At 40.3% G+C, this 16513-nt stretch overlaps 1 protein-coding gene across 3 annotated transcripts in view; it reads left to right on the forward strand.

Annotated features, from left to right (window-relative positions):
* The first annotated feature begins 2182 nt into the window (after window positions 1-2182).
* LOC306974098 (oxysterol-binding protein-related protein 3-like) overlaps window positions 2183-16513 on the forward strand; it is a 44577-nt gene continuing 30246 nt past the window's right edge. For all 3 annotated transcript variants that reach the window (XM_079571235.1, XM_079571236.1, XM_079571237.1), the window contains exon 1: window positions 2183-2264. The gene's annotated coding sequence lies outside the window, so the exon portion shown is untranslated. The remainder of the gene's footprint in view (window positions 2265-16513) is intronic.

Consider the following 16513-nt stretch of genomic DNA (forward strand, 5'->3'; position numbering starts at 1 on the left):
TATATAAGCTGAGACCATTTACCGTGAATGCGGTGCATGAGTGGTTGGTGGTGGTCGAAGCGAGCGCATGCTATCGACAGCTGAGCTTCTGCCAGTCTCCAGGGCAGATATGGCGATATATTTAGCTTGCCACCACTTACTATAGAGTGAAAGAATAATAGTCCTTTGTGACTTTGTTTCCTGTCAGCCACTGAAAGAATTAAGGTTAAGTTAGGCTTAAGGTGTACTTTATTAATCCTCGTAGGGAAATTCATTCTCTGCATTTGAACCATCCTCACTGCAGCTGGGGCGACCTGTGGGAGCAGTGAGCTGCTTAAATTAGCTTAAACAAAGAAATTCCCTTCTGACATCAGCAATATATCGTCATGTTTTCCAACTTGACTGAATCCGTGTTAAATATAGGCAGTGTCTATAGAACCATCTGACGGCTACAAACTCTATTTGCAATTTTGCCGTCACCTTATGATAATGCGTAAAAAGATGTCCAGTGACCAATGTTCACACCACTTTTTTTTGTCTTAAAAAGCTCAACATGTCGTTTTTGTTCATTTTATGCAGTTTGAGAGATGAAATAAATAATAATAATAATAATTCAGTTAGTTTTTTAGTTAATTGATTTTCTTCGGTCATTATGAACATTTAAATCATCATCAATCAAATCTTAGACATTATACAATAAGAAAACACATACATTAAGAATTTAAGTGCTAAATGATGCCTGACCGAAAGAGGTTTAGGCTGAAGCCAAGACTTTATCTGCCCAACCCCTTTTACAACTGTGACTCTGTGTCCAAAGATGACACATTATACACTTTCTCTAATACCAACGATGGCAACACTTAAGCACAAAACTTAAACTTCAACAATCAGAAATTATGCTATGTATCCTCGATCGACTTCTTTTCTAATAGTCTTCATTCAAGTGTAAAAAGTGATAAAAGGGGGAACTATATTGTAAGGCGTAATAATACCAAGAGTAGTTCGAAATCCGCGCAGTAATCTTTACCTTTACTGTGCGGATGCCAAATTACTCCTGGTATTATTACACCTTACAATATAGTCCCCCCTTTTATCCGCTTAGAAAATCCACATTATTTAATTTTGTGTAATTATACTTTGTAGTGTAACACGTCACGTAACCATATTTAAATAGGGAAAACGTGGAAGAGCTTGGTAGCTTCTATCTTGACCAGTTTTGGAGCTATAGAGGAGAGAGGGAGAGGCTAAATGCTAACGCCGTCTGTGCTGTGTTTATGTGACTGAAGGCACGGGGGAAGACCAGACAGGTCCTAAAGAACTCGTCAAAGCTAAGGTAAGAACACATCTCAGTATGTAAAAACGGTGGCCTGTTCCTTTAAGTTGAATAGATAAACCGTTCCATAGATCAACGCCTTTAACTGATAAACACCTCCTCTTAGTATTACTGTGCGCCATAGGTTTTTGTAGCAGATCAGTTCCTCTAAGGTTGTATATAGATTCTCTAGTTTGAAACATCTCCTGTAAACACTGAATAATAATGCATTAGTCATCTGTAGCAGTTTTCGAGATGCAATTCCGTGCGTTATTCATTCACACCATACTCCGTGGTGGTAAACTACCGTTGTAGCCACAGCTGCCCTAGTGTAGACTGATGGAAGCAATGATTATTATTAGACTAAATTGATCTAAAAGTGTCGCGTCATTATATATCGCTAAATAAACCTACATTGAACCTTAATTTTTTTTCCTGTTTCTAAACTAACCATAACCAGTTAGATTGTGTCCATATCAAACACACGTGACGGCGTCGACATCGTACACACAAATATAATATACAACAATAATCAAGAAGAAACAATTCAATAAAAAAACATTATAACTCTATCAACCTAGCATTTACCGGGGAATCCCTTCGCGTGGCTCAATGATTCCCCACAGCCTCCTCACCTGACCACATAGTTCCACTGTACGCCCGCCTCTCTGTGGCTTCTTCTCCCCCCCCCCGCGCTCGACGTCATCACCTGGTTCTTTCAAAAACGTGTCAGCCCAAGTTCTGTTTCCGCCTACTCTCGTTCTCTCCCGCCCCATTGGCTCACCCGCACGCCCGTCACCCCTCCACCGCCGAAACCGCGCCCTCTCTGCCGTATGCGTACATTCTGATTGGCTGACGAGAGAGCAGGACCCGCCCCCCCTTTCTCAGCCACAGCGAGGCGAGCAGCAGCAGGTACAGTTTGTGTTCTCCGATCTGTCAAGCGAACGGGATGTTTTAGCTCCCTCCACAAACCGTAAGCTTTTATCTTTTTTTTTATACTTTACGTTTATTTGCTCTCTTATTTCCCAATCTCTTATTTATATCGCAGTGTTTTGCAGTTTGGCACATTTATTGGCGGAGTTTCCACCTCGCTCGTCACTCTCTCGATTCGCGTCAAAGTCAAATTTCGCTTTCGATAGAATACTTGATGGGTTTAATTTGGAAGCCGGTGCCGATGACCTTCCCCGCGTGCCGGCTTGTTTTTTGGGGGATGGTTTGTCAGAGAGCTGCGGTGGCCGATTGTTTTACGAGCACATGGGAGTGGAAGTGGGACGATCATTTGTGCTGACAACTTTGAATAGAGCCATAATAATACTGCCGGGAGCCGCTGTCTGTGAATGGAGCGGGCACTTGTTGTTCCCCTGCACGTCGCCTTTGCGTAACGTAGTTCAGTGAAGTTTGAAATGGTAATAACTTTTTTTTTTTTGTTTTTTTTTGTTGCACACTAACATGTAGCTGTCTGTTACTCAAATCGTGTGTTTTTCCGTTTCATTTCAGTCGCACGTGGTAAAGATTCCACGACCGATTTTGAAAACGTAAAAAAAATTTCACACAATAAAACAAAAGTCACGGTAATGCTTTTCGGGCTCGATATTTATCATCTGTACATTTATTAGCATTTCCCCCCTAATTTTGTAGTTGTTGTGGTAAAACTTTGATTTTTAACGGAAGCAAAATGGCTTATTATTTTAGTATATGATTTTGCACTTTTAGAACAAAGGTTGACTGTCATGCATGAGTATCATTAGAGTCGGTAATATTGTTTATCGCGATATTTTCCTGCCTCAATATATCGACTATCAAGGGCCTGTTTTGACATAAAGTTTTAACCCCTTAACTCCCACCCGAACCGAGCGCATTTCCTCCAGTTTGGCTTTACCCCAGTCCAAAAGCTTCTGGAAAAAAGCTGTGAAAAAAGCGACAAAACTGAGACGAAAACAATGATGGAAATGTGAGAAAAAAAGTGAGAAAACATTGACAAAAAATGGACGAGAAAATGACCAAAATGTGACAAAAAAATGACAAAAATATGATAAAAATTTGACAGAAAAGTGACAAAAATGTGACAAAAAAATGACAAAAATGTGATGAAAATGTGACAAAAAAATGACAAAAATGTGACAAAAAAAAGACAAAAATGCGACAAAAATGTGATGAAAAATTGACGAAAAAATGACAAAAATGAGGTGGAAAAAATGACAAAAAAGTTACAAAAATGAGTTGAATACCCAACAAAAAAATGATGGAAAAAAAATCTGATGACGTGAGGAAAAAGATCCTCTCGGTTCAGGCGGGAGTTAAGAGGTTAAAAAACATTTGTTAAAGTTTAGGATTAAACAAAACATTTTCAACAGGGCAGGGCAGCTGTATTGTTTTCATTACCCCGTATCGCAATTAAGAGCGTCTACATTGATATAGCGCTATATATAGATATACGTGTGATGCATTAGAGCGGTTTATTTACGTATTTGGTGACTTGTTAAAGGAACAGGCCACCGTTCTTCCATACTGAGATATGTTCTCACCTGAGCTTAGACGAGTTGATGTGTACCTGTCTGGTCTGTGTGCCCGTGAAAGAGCGTGGTCGCTTCCAACTTCACTCCTGTTTGGAGCTATAGGAATACATTGGGAGAGGCCAAATGCTAACAACATCTTTGGTTGTTTTGCGTGACTGAGGGTGCACACAAAGACCAGACAGGTACGTATCAACTCGTCTAAGCTCAGGCAAGAACATCTCTCAGTATGGAAATTGGTGGCCTGTTCCTTTAAGAGCTCATACTGCAGAACTTTGTGTTGTTCCTACTTATTAAGTTGTCAAATTTAAATCTTGTTCAATCAGTCAATTAATTGCAAACTTCTTTTTTGCTGTATCATAGTTGTGTCATCGAATACTAATGTGAACTATGAATAAAAAATAACATTTACGCCGCTATTTGCAACATATTATACTTGCATCGTAGTACAAAGGCAATTATCTCACATTTTTATATTGGGATCGGTTCGTTGGAGACAAAACTAATGTTTGCATCACTATTGTTGACTTAAATATTGATTGCTGTTAAGTTCGGTTAAAACTGAGACCAGCAGATAAGTGAGACGGCTTGTATTCCAACCACAGCCATGTACTTTTAAACTGAACTTTTCCAAAATGTTTTAAGTCAATGTCCGACGGATTAACATTTGGTTTAACTTTAACTTGTGGAAACTCGACTCCCAACCCTAATCTTCAGTGTCAGACTGAAACATTTAATAGGACTAAATAGAGGGCGTCCTAAATATAAATTGGCACACTAGAAAAGAATATGATTAATTTGAAGGACATGCAAACTCAGTGGGTTATTTACCTCGATTCTTCCTTCCTTTTTTTTGGATTGGGTTGTGTTGAAAACCTGCTTTTCCTTGTATATTTTGTTCTGGATAAGATTTAGACGTTTAGTTTTGGCTCTGTCCTAGTTTATTCCTGATTCAGACCTGGGTTACTCCTCAATTCCGCTTCCCATTTCCTATATTATGTCAGAAAAATCCCACGGTCCAGACCTCCGTGACCTCCACGGTTCTCGCAGCCTTAAGGACACTTTGGACTTGCAGTAAACTGTTGTGTCACATGCTTGTATTGAGTTACAATCTATGAAGTACTGTATTTCAATATTCAGCTGATGTGTCTGGACAATACATCACTGACAGATGTCTTGTAATGGGAGCCTCTTTTGGATGAACTTGCTTTCTTGTAGTGATCTGTGCAGTGCAATTTTGCAAAACATGCACTGTATCCTCGAGCTAGGTGCTACTTATGGGTCCCAAGGTGCTGCACTTTCTTCCCTCACTGACAGGTTCCCTCAAATCGAATCTATGCCCCGAAGGCTGAATGTTGACCTTGTATTTAAAGTGACAGTCTGTAAGATTGCAAAATGAGGAGAGAAAGAGGCAGATTTAACAACTAAACGATCAAGTCCCTTCCCCTTCCCTGCTGATTGGACCTGACAGGCCTTTGACAGGAAAGCTCATCTCATTGGTTAACGTGATGGCACAATAGGGATTCTTATATTAATTTGTGTTTTTTCAGTGACTCAGTGGATGCTTGGGTCGTTGGTAGAGCGCCTTTACTGCCCATCCCGATGGCCTGTGACGCTCCAGGATCAATTGATTTTTAGGTTTTCACTCCTGATTGAGCTGTATCCATGGTTACGTATACATTCCATTCCGAAAACCCTCCATAAATCCTAAAAACAACTGAAATGAAATTGATCCTGATGTAGAGTTGTCAAAAAAATGGATTCCTCGATACTGAATCGATACTTAAAGTGGTATAGAAGTTAGATGTTCATTTGTGCGAGTGTTGGTACTTTCTGTGTTTCCTCCGGGCTGTGCACAGACCAGCCCCTCCTGCTCGCTCCCAGAGTGTCAGAAGGAACCTACCATCAAAACTTAAATTAGAGCGCAGATGGTAGAGCGGGTCGTCTCATGATTGGAAGGTCGGGGGTTCGAATCCCACCTCCTGAAAGCGCACACTGTCGTCGTGTCCTTGGGCAAGACACCTCACCCACATTGCCCCCAGTGTCTGCGTACATTGGTGTATGAATGAGATAGTGAATGGGTGAGTGGATCCTTGCTGTAAAGCGCTTTGAGTGCCTAATGTAGGTGGAAAAGCGCTATATAAGTTGAGACCATTTACCAAAGCTAAAAAAATCAATGAATAAAACCCTGAATAATATTCTAAAACTAAATGCATCCATTAGTACCAGGTTGAAAGGAGCAGCTGTTTTTATAGAAACTATAGAATTTGTGATTATGGCTAATGTTAGCTTAGCGGCGTCCATTGCTTTAGATGTAGCAGTTAGCGTTGGCTATTAAGCCGATTTTTCTCCTAATAAATCTCAACAAAATAAAATTTGACCAATGTCAACTGTATAGTTGCATGTTACCTATCAGTACTAACTCATGAAAATATTTATAGTAATTAAAGGCCAGTTTTAAGATTGTGCCTTGAATGAATGCACTGTTGTGCACTGTACATGTGACAGCAGTGACTGTTGCTGTTCATGAAGGCAGAAACAGTCAGTGTTTACCTGATGGTCATGGGCCAGGGCCAGTCTGTAAACACTTTATATTGTAGGTTAAATCCCCAAACACAGTATAAGCATTTGACTATGTGCAAAAACAGTTAATCAGAGATAACAAATTACCTAAATCTGAATAAAGTAATGTTGAGTATTCTGCAATGTAGACAATACAACGCAGAAGGATTGAGACAAGAGTTTCCTACAGAAAATATGATATTTAAAAGGGGATTTTTTTTTACTGTGGTGTCAAAATCGGTATCGAGAATCAAGTTTTATTTTCAGTGTCAAAATCAAGTTTGAAATTTCAGTATCATGACAACACTATCCTGAAGCATCATAGAGGACACTAGGATGGAAAGCAAAGGCGCCAAGCCTAACCACCCTTCAGCCAATGGGTCACTGAAAGGTCAAATACTCACTAATATGAACTTTTTATTTAAGTTGCATAGTGCACCTTTAACTTCTTAAAGCTGGAGGGTACCTGACATTTCATCACCACAGAGTATGTTGTAAACTAAACACCTAAATGATTACTTCATGATGGACCTACAAACCTAAAAGTTGACCAGAAGATGAGCCTAACTGTCTGCTTGTGATCCTCCGCTTCAGACACTTCTCAGCGTGAGTCTCGAACTAAATTTCCCCCACAAGTCGGGCTGCACTTGGATTCGATTGTGGTGAAATGTGCAGCCCAATAGTACAGTATGTCTTCTGCAGGCCCCACGCCACGTCATGTTTTTGTGTGAAGTATTTGAAGTGCAATTAGTTAAGCCTGAGCCTGACTTTCCCCGCTGCGGAGCGGCCTTTATAGCGGCGCTGTCATGCTCCGTGTGAAAAGACTGTCCCTGGCAAATGTAATCCACACAGCCTCATTATCTGCTCCACTGGCCACGGCACCACATACCTGCCACTCGCACTCCCACAGCAATAGGGCCCCGCGATATCTGCGATGAAGGTCACTTTTATAACATTCAAACAAATTAGACGATTAAACGCACGGTCTTCAAACGGTTTTGTAAAATATCGCAGTGATATCATCATCGTAAGACGGGATCAAATATTGCATTTTAGTTCTCATTGTGCAGCCCTGCTTTATACATTTCTCTGTATGAAAAGGACACGTCATCCCAAAGAAAGGACTGTTTGGGTTTAAAAAATATATATAAGCTTTCGTTTTTAGCCAACAGCTTGCTAGCAAACATGGTCAAAAGATGAAAAGAGTTCATTTTGCGTGATATGTTTCCTTTTAAGGTGTGCTTACCTGTCCGGAGCAGTTGGGGACCACAGTTCAGCTCTCGAGGACCCGTCAGGAATTGACTACATAAGATCTAATTCATTGATTCATTCTCCAAATCTAGTTTGAAATGTTAGTATTGTGACAACTCTATTTCTTAACATTAGGGATGCACCAATACCAGTATTGGGTAACGGGCCGATACCACAGGCTTGTACTCATACTCTGGAAACCCATAACACTTGACGTGTGGCCGGCGCTCCTAAGGGACGCAGCAATAACAACAAACTGGATAAATCTTTAGTATAAATACAATATTCCACATAGAGCTGACTTTATTACAGACGACACTCCCTAAATCAGAGTCTGAGCTGGATTTAACCAGAGCTAAATGTTGTTAGCGCTGCAGCGTGGAGTCTGCGGTGTTTACAAGATACAGGCTAATGTTGCTAACTAGCCGCTAACAGTTCTTACAGCGTTTTATGCCCAGGGGCTTATTCATCTGAGAAACTAACCCAAAAAACAAACAAATCCAAAATAAAGACATTCAGCGTGTCCATATTGGGTGAATACGAGCTGCAGCAAAACAATCAAAATGCTGTAGCTACTCGCTAAGTTGCTAGAAATACACGGAGCTGAAGTAAAGGTAAAAACAGACCATTTAGCTGCAGTAATAATAAGTAACATCTCAATACTATGGTTAAATAAAATACATGAATAAAGCGCAAGCATTTAGGAGCTTTTGGAAATGAGCTGTTCTGTCTATGATGGACAGTGCAATTAAAAATTAGAATAATATTGAATGACAAAAAAAAGGCATCTGTTCAGTTCTGATATAACTTCTCTTAAAAGTGTCGCCTACTTTACTCAGGGAAATGTAAATGAGTAAATTAACTAATTACAAACCAATCTGCTGTGAGAAAGTCAGTCTATAAACCGTCTGTTCACTCCAAAAAGTCTGTTGAAGAAAATGCCTTGGACTCGTATCGGCAAGTACTCAAATCAAAGTACTCGTATTGGTTTTAGAACAAGTGGTATGGGTGCATCCCTACTTAACATACATTTAATCTGACACATGCACTTCAGATGCCTTGACACCAGTATGTGCTCTTGTTAAGTGACACAAGTCAATGGATGCTCGGGAAAGGGAACTCGCTGCTCCTTATAAAACGTTATTTTAAAATCCAGAAACACCCAGGCTTTTGATAAACTGGATTCCCGAAGATCTAGTCAAAGTGAACAAAGAAAATGTGCTAAGAATGTAGTCCACAAACACCCAGCATGAGGCTGTATCAGTGTGTTGCTACCAAATATTTCCATAGAAACATATCCAAGTGACTCACAGGCTCCTAGGTTGTGGCTACGTCACTCTTTCCTCCTTTTCCCATGTCTTCATCGCCTGCTGAGTAAAGACAAGTGCTGACTAATGCTTCTTCTACTCTAGTCTAATCTCATACACGGGCCGTTTGGATTAGGTGCTAACTTTTGGACACATGACAAGGTTATTACTTTCTGTTATGGTGCACTGTTATTACAATATTAAGTGATGAAATATCACATTGCAAGAATCAACATTATCACCAAATCATTGAGGGCTTCCATCGGACTGAGTTTTAGACATTTTTGTTAATAGCCTAAAAGAAAACATGGGAACTTAAAAGTGTGTAAAAGTTGAGTCTAATGACAGGTTTTAATGCTCTTAAAGGGGCTAGATGCAAGTTCGCCATTTTATACTCACTACTGCCACCTCAGGTCATACGCGTAACTGCAGCTTCTATATTAAGCTCGTGCACTTCGGCAATTCGGACCTGAAGTAACACCTTTGTGAGTGACAGTGCAGGATTTTAGAGGCACAGGTCTGGGCTCAATCTACACCTCAGGACATTGTTAGAACATGTAGGGGGAGGAAAATACAGAATTTTAAAGGGGGGGTATTATGCAAAATCGACTTTTTCAAGCTTTACATCATGTTATTATGTCATTCCCTCATTAAAAACATGGCTGAAGTGTTGCCTTGGCACATTCACGTATTTTTGAGTAATCTGTAAAAACTCTGATGGCGGCCATTTTAGGGATAGGTTTGCCTGAGTCCTCCTAGGAACGCCCCCACCTCCTGGAGACGCCTCTGAGCTTTCGTCACCAGGCAAGTAACCAACCACTGCTCCTCAGCAGAACCCCCTCCCCACTGATGCCACAGACAGCGTGTGGAGGGGGCGTGTCGGAAAGGCTCAGAGGTTCTTAAAGAGACAGAGGCCTATTTCAAGACATTCATTACATCCATTTTGAGAGAGACATTTTATACAAGGCAGTTATTCTAATTTACTGCATTTACAGACCAACAGAAGGTTTGGTCACCATTGTAGTGTGATATAGACTGGTGCTATGTGACTGAAAAAAGCAGAATACCCCCTCTTTAACATTTTTAAACTCTGTATAGCCCTTTCACTATTGATATGCTGCAGAAGCAATACTTTACAGTAGGGCTGCAACTACCGATTATTTTGTAATCGATTAATCTATCGATTTATTTTTCAGATTAATCGAGTAATCGCTTGGCTGTGAATGGTGTAGGAAAATTGTATTTTTTCTATTTTTTTTAATCACATATAGCTTAAGTAGCGCTGCTTGAAGATGTGTTGATGGAGTAAACTAAAGGGAAATGTTTGTTGGAGGCTTTATTCATGACATTTACAATGAACAAAATGTACACAGACCCTAACTATATAAACAAAGTAGGATTTCATCAAAAATACGACATTTTTATGTCATTTTTGCTCCATTTTAGTCTGTGTGAACCAGAAAACGATTAATCCATTACTAAAATAGTTGTTGACTATTTCAATAAAGGATTAATCGATTAGTCGTTTCAGCCCTACTTTACAGACGATCAAACAGCGATATTACCAGAATAAAGCAACATATTTTTCCTGAATTGCTAAACCCAATCTCCGTCATCCTCCCCACATCCTCCCACTTCATCTGCAAAACAAATATAACTACCGCCTAACCTTTCTTCCCTTAAATAATTCTCAAATAACTAGCTTGAGTTTTGTCCCTTGTGGTTGGAGCGTCTTATGCCCTACTTTTATTCCCGCCGGGTTCCGCGTCCGACCGAATCACACTTTCTATAAATAACCCGCACACTTCCAAGAACAAAGAAAGACTTCCTATTTTCTGCATTTTTGACGCCCCTCGTGTCCATGGCAACGCTTGATCGAACAGCTTCACAAAGTGTCCCTTGTTCAGCGCAGAATGACACCTCTTGTGGAGCGTGGGTTCAAAAGTCTTTAACGGTCTGGAGAGCCGGAGGAGGAGGAGGCAGCGTTTCCACATGGAGAACAGCTGAGGCACATATGGAGAGGAGTTTGGAGCTTGGAACTGTGCTTGGTATCTGCTCCACAGACAGGAGAACACGGTGTCTCAGGACCCAGAGCAGCAGCCCTTAAACCACGTGAAAATCAAATTCAAAACGCGCAGTGGAAACAAAATGGTTTGCGCTCAGGGCCAGACCTTTGTGCTACACCCTTCACTCGTATTTGTAGTATCAGTGCTGTCATGTTACGCATACGATCATTCATGTTCTACTTGCTGCTGATGCAAGTGCAGGAGATACTGTCTAATGTCTGACACAATAGGTGAATGATGTTCACCAGTTAGAATAGTCAACACTATCTCAGGTTCAGCTGAAACAGAGGAAAGGTCTGCGTTTCCATAAAGCAAGTGTTCAAAGATTCGCTCTGTGATTCCATTTCTGACATATTTCAATCACGTGGCTGTCCCCCAGAGGTACTCGGGATGTCGGCAAAGGTGGAACCCGAACTCCTCCATAACGGGGCGCTGTCCACATTAGGGCTGAAACAACTAATCGATTACTAAAATAGTTGTCAACTATTAGAGTAATCGATTAATCGTTTTCTAGTAAACACAGACTAAAATTGAGCAAAAAAGACAAGACAATTATTTATTTTGGATGAAAACCTACTTTATTTTTAAAGTTAGGGTCTACAGGTTTTGTACATCGTAAATTTCATAAATATCTGTCTTTGTCTCGTCCAATCAAAGCAGAATTAGCACAAAGAGCCTCTTACAAACGTTTACTTTAAGTTTACTCCATCAACATGTCCTCAAGCGGCGCCACTTTAGCTTTATGTGATAAAAAAATTGAAAAAAATACAATTTCCATGCACCTTTCACAGCCAAGCGATTAATCGATTAATCGTAAAAATAATCGGTCGATTAATCGATTACCAAAATAATCGTTAGTTGCAGCCCTAGTCCACATAAAACCAAATAATTTTGAAAGTAGAGTAGAGTGTGTGTTGTTCTAATGTGGTGTAATTTGAGCAAGAATATGTTGTTTGACTACAGTCTAAAAGGAACATGACTTCGGTCACTCATCATTATATCAGTTTATGCATTTAAATGTATCAAATCTGAAAATCGCAAATTGAATCGCAATGTTTGTCTGGAAAAAAAAATGCTGTTTGCCCTTCTGCGTATTTTACATGTTTTTAGTGGTAAAGGAAACCGGAGAACCTGGAGGAAACCTACACAGACTCAAGGAGAATATGCTAAGTACAGTAAACCGCTGTGCCACCCATGTGCTGAAAAAAGCAGCTCTGTGGTCTTTCAAAATGTAATTTCTATTCTCGTCTTGTCTGTGTTGCATTCTGGTGTTTTGTTGGAAAAATGGTGTCTGTGGACTTTGTATCATTTTAAATAGCAGGTTTTATTATCCATATGTGACTCATGTTGCCCTTTGGCTGGAGTGAAAAGTTCCGCTTTCGTCCTGGACTCACCTTCCTCATTTGGACCTGGTTTTAGTCCGGGTGTAGACCTCACATTCAGCGTAATCATACCAATTGAAACCAACTCTTCACATGAATTGTGTTTTTTTAATGATCTGCTTATTCTTTGGTTGCAAAAGCTTTCAGCTCTTCCTCAGACGGGTCACAAATACCAGCGGCCCGTCACCTCTCTGATGGAGAATATAATCTGCCAGATTAATCTGCTGCTGCAGGCGGGGATCATGCTCAGCTTTATGCTCATAATTCTGTCCAGAGGATTTACCACAGCTGTTTTCTAAGTGGAATCTCACGGCTACAACCTTTTTGCGCTCGATGGCACTTGATAGTGAGCTGAAGGTCAGCGTGGTGCAGTGGAATGTGTTCACTGTAATGAATCATTACATTTTAACTTTTCTGATTCAGTTTGTTCACATATACGTTTGTGAAGACAATTGTGGTCAATCATGACAATTGGTTTTCCATTTCCATGCAAAAATTTTCATGGAATTACTTAGTTGTTATGTTTGTCTTTTATATATATTAGTTTATTGGAGTAATATTTACAGTCAGGTCCCATTAGGGAGGAGGTCCCCGGGAAGTTCCACCACACACTGGAGGGGTTATGTCTCTGAGCTGGCCTGGTGCCACCTCGGGATCCCCAAAGAACAGCTGAAGGAAGTGTGCTTGGAAGGGGAATAGGGGTGTCACGATTATAGACCTAATGAAAGGAAACAACTAATATTTTTAGTTCAGTGGTGGCTTCTGAAATTGTTACGGTTAACCTACCACATCCTTTTATAATCGTGGTATTCGTAAACCGGTTCATCTTGACATCCCTAATGGGGAAGTCTGGGCATCTCTCCTCAGAAACCTGCCTCCGAGACCCGGTCCCGGGTAAAGCGGAAAAGGGTGGATGTATTTATTTCACAGTAGCGGTGTAATGCTACACTAAAATGACATTTGAGTTCGGTTCAACCACTTGGAGGGCACAGTTCGGATGGTCCGTGCATTGCAAGAATCAGACGAATGCTATGGGAAAAAAGTTTATCGCTGGCCCAGGGCTAATTTTCAACTCCAGTCCCTGGTTGGACCTTTCTACACTTCATTAAAGCAGTACTAAGTAACTCTTGCCCCTAGAGGCCATAAGCGCAACTGCAGGTGTAGTAGCAAGTTGCGATTTTTTAAACTTATTTATTGTCTTGGAGAGTAAATACTACGCTGACAGGAAAGGCGAAGGGAGAGAGTGATATTGTACATCCAACTACACAATAGAAATAATTGTTTTCACTCAAACTTGGCTGTAAATAATACTGTTTAAACGTTAGCCCACAGTTAGCTTTGCCCGTTAGCATGTTAGCTTCTTCTTCGTGATTCTATTAGTGTGTATTGGTTGCTCCGGTCCGGTGGCAGACAAGTTTCAAGCATGGTTTTCTGGCCAGAGACACCAGGGGGAGATCATCCCATAAACACTTGTATTTAGGGATGCACCGATACCACTTTCTAAAACCGATACGAGTACGAGTACTTTGATTTAAGTACTTGCCGCTACCTCTGTGGTGGCCACTGCTCTCCACTACGCTGCCGTGTGCTGGGCCCCGGGCAGCACAGAGCGGGACAAGAACAGACTGAACAAGCTGGTCAGGAGGGCCAGCTCCGTCCTGGGCTGCCCCCTGGACTCTGTGGAGGAGGTGAGGGACAGGAGGGTGTTAGCCAAGCTCACCTCCATCATGGACAACACCTCCCACCCACTGCACGGGACTGTAGAGGAGCTGAGCAGCTCTCTCAGTGGCAGACTGAGACACTCTCAGTGCAGGACGGAGCGCTACCGCAAAGCCTTCATCCCCACTGCTGTCAGACTGTGCAATAAGACTGTGAAGTAACATGTGCAATAATCTCTGTATCAGCTGCACTTTATTAACTCTGAGTGATCTTATTGAACGCCGACTGTAACAAGTGAATTTCTCCTTTGTGAGATCAATAAAGGATTATCTTATCTTATCTTATCTTATACTGAATACCAACACGAGTACAAGGCATTTATAGCAGCTATATTAGAATTGTGCTGATGCCATTTATTTATAATATCATTTTTTTTTTTTATTGCACTGTCCATCATAGACAGAAAAGCCCATGTCCAAAAGCTCCCAATGCCTGTGCTTTATTCATTTATATATTGTTATTTAACAATAGTATTGAGATGTTACTTAAATGGTCTCTTTTCGTCTTTACTTCAGCTCCTGTAGATTTTCTCGTGTGTTTGTAGTAACAGTGTTTTCATTGTTCTGCTGCAGCTCATTTTGGCTCAATATAAACATGCTGTATGTCTTTATTTGGGATTTTCTGAGGACTTTTTAGTCGCTGGGTTAGTTTTTCAGATGAATAAACCCCTGGGCTTAAAACAGCGTCAGAATGGCCAAAACTGTTAGCCGCGAGTTAGCAACGTTAGCCTGTATGTTGTAAACACTGCAGACGCTGCAGCACTAACAACATTAAGCTCTGGTTAAATCCAGCTCAGACTCTGATTTAGAGAGCGCAGTCTGTAATAAAGCCAGCTCCATGTGGAATATGCTGCTTGCTTCTTCTCTCCTCAGCTGAGAGCTGCGCCTCGTAGCTGCGCCTCGTAGGTGCGCTGGCCGCACGTCAAATGGTATCGGTTTCTGGTATCGGGACCTCATGAATGAGTACGAGTATGAGTACAAGCATGTGGTATCGGCCCGATACCCGATACTGGTATCAGTATTGGTGCATCCCTACTTGTATTATCCCCACAGGGACTACGGAAAGGATTTATTAAGGTAAACACGTTACTTAGTACTGCATTAACACATTGAGTGCCAAAAACGAAAAAAGTTGTTTTTGCTGGATTTTGTAAATGATGAAACTAGACCCTCTAATACACCTTATGTGTGATTTTGGGACTCTGTGATGAACAGAACAGAAATAAATGAAGATCAACAACTTGTGAAAAGTCACGATCTGGAGTTTTCATCTGGGCATTTCATCACAACACGGCAGAAATGAAGCTGCCCCTGGTGAGTTCAGCGTGTGTTTTCAGCGTTTCTGTAGCAGCGCGGGGCTCAGAGAGAGGAGGAAGTGTCTCCTGCACAGAACAACGATCTCCACACCTTGTGCTTCAGCTCGCTCTTCATTTTTTATCAGAAGACCAATCAGATCAACAAGCCGACAGTTTTGTATGATCTAAAAATAAACCTTGTGTCAGACACAAGCGCTGTTCACCGCGGGTCACCACCGCATCCTCGGCTCATGCCGAATTTTTCTGCACGTAGAATTGAACTGTTTTTACTTTCTGAGAGCTTAGAATCTCGCCTTTCAAACGAGCCACAGCATGTGTCCATAGCTATAACATAATTCGCTGTGGTGCTCCAAATATCATGAAAAAAGGTCTGGATTGTTGGCACTTGTATTAGCCTCTTACCACCCGCCAAAACCAAATGCATTCTGTCCTCTTGGCTATTATATAGGCCTGTGTAACACCTCATTTGAAAGCTAAGACCCACAAAACAGATCTTTTTCCTTGCGTTGTTGCTGTGTTGTGTCACCTTTTTTAATGTTTTTTATAATTCTTTTTATTTATTTATTTTTCATTTGTCACATCATTGTCACATTTTTGTTGAGTTTTTTGTCTTTTTTTTGTTGAGTTTTTGTCACATTTTTGTTGAATTTTTGTCACATTTTTGTTGAATTTTTGTCACATTTTTGTTGAATTTTTGTCACATTTTTTTTTTTATTTTTGTCACATTTTTGTTGAATTTTTGTCACATTTTTGTAGATTTTTTTTGTTGAATTTTTGTCACATTTTTGTTGAATTTTTGTCACATTTTTATTGAATTTTTGTCACATTTTTGTTGAATTTTTGTCACATTTTTGTTGAATTTTTGTCACATTTTTGTTGAATTTTTGTCACATTTTTATTGAATTTTTGTCATTTTTGTGTTGAATTTTTGTCACATTTTTATTGAATTTTTGTCACATTTTTGTTGAATTTTTTAGTTGAATTTTTGTCACATTTTTGTTGAATTTTTGTCACATTTTTATTGAATTTTTGTCACATTTTTGTTGAATTTTTGTCACATTTTTATTGAATTTTTGTCACATTTTTGTTGAATTTTTGTCACATTTT

This window comes from Gobius niger (assembly GCF_951799975.1).
Source record: "Gobius niger genome assembly, chromosome: 14".
In the NCBI taxonomy this organism is placed as follows: Eukaryota; Metazoa; Chordata; class Actinopteri; order Gobiiformes; family Gobiidae; genus Gobius; species Gobius niger.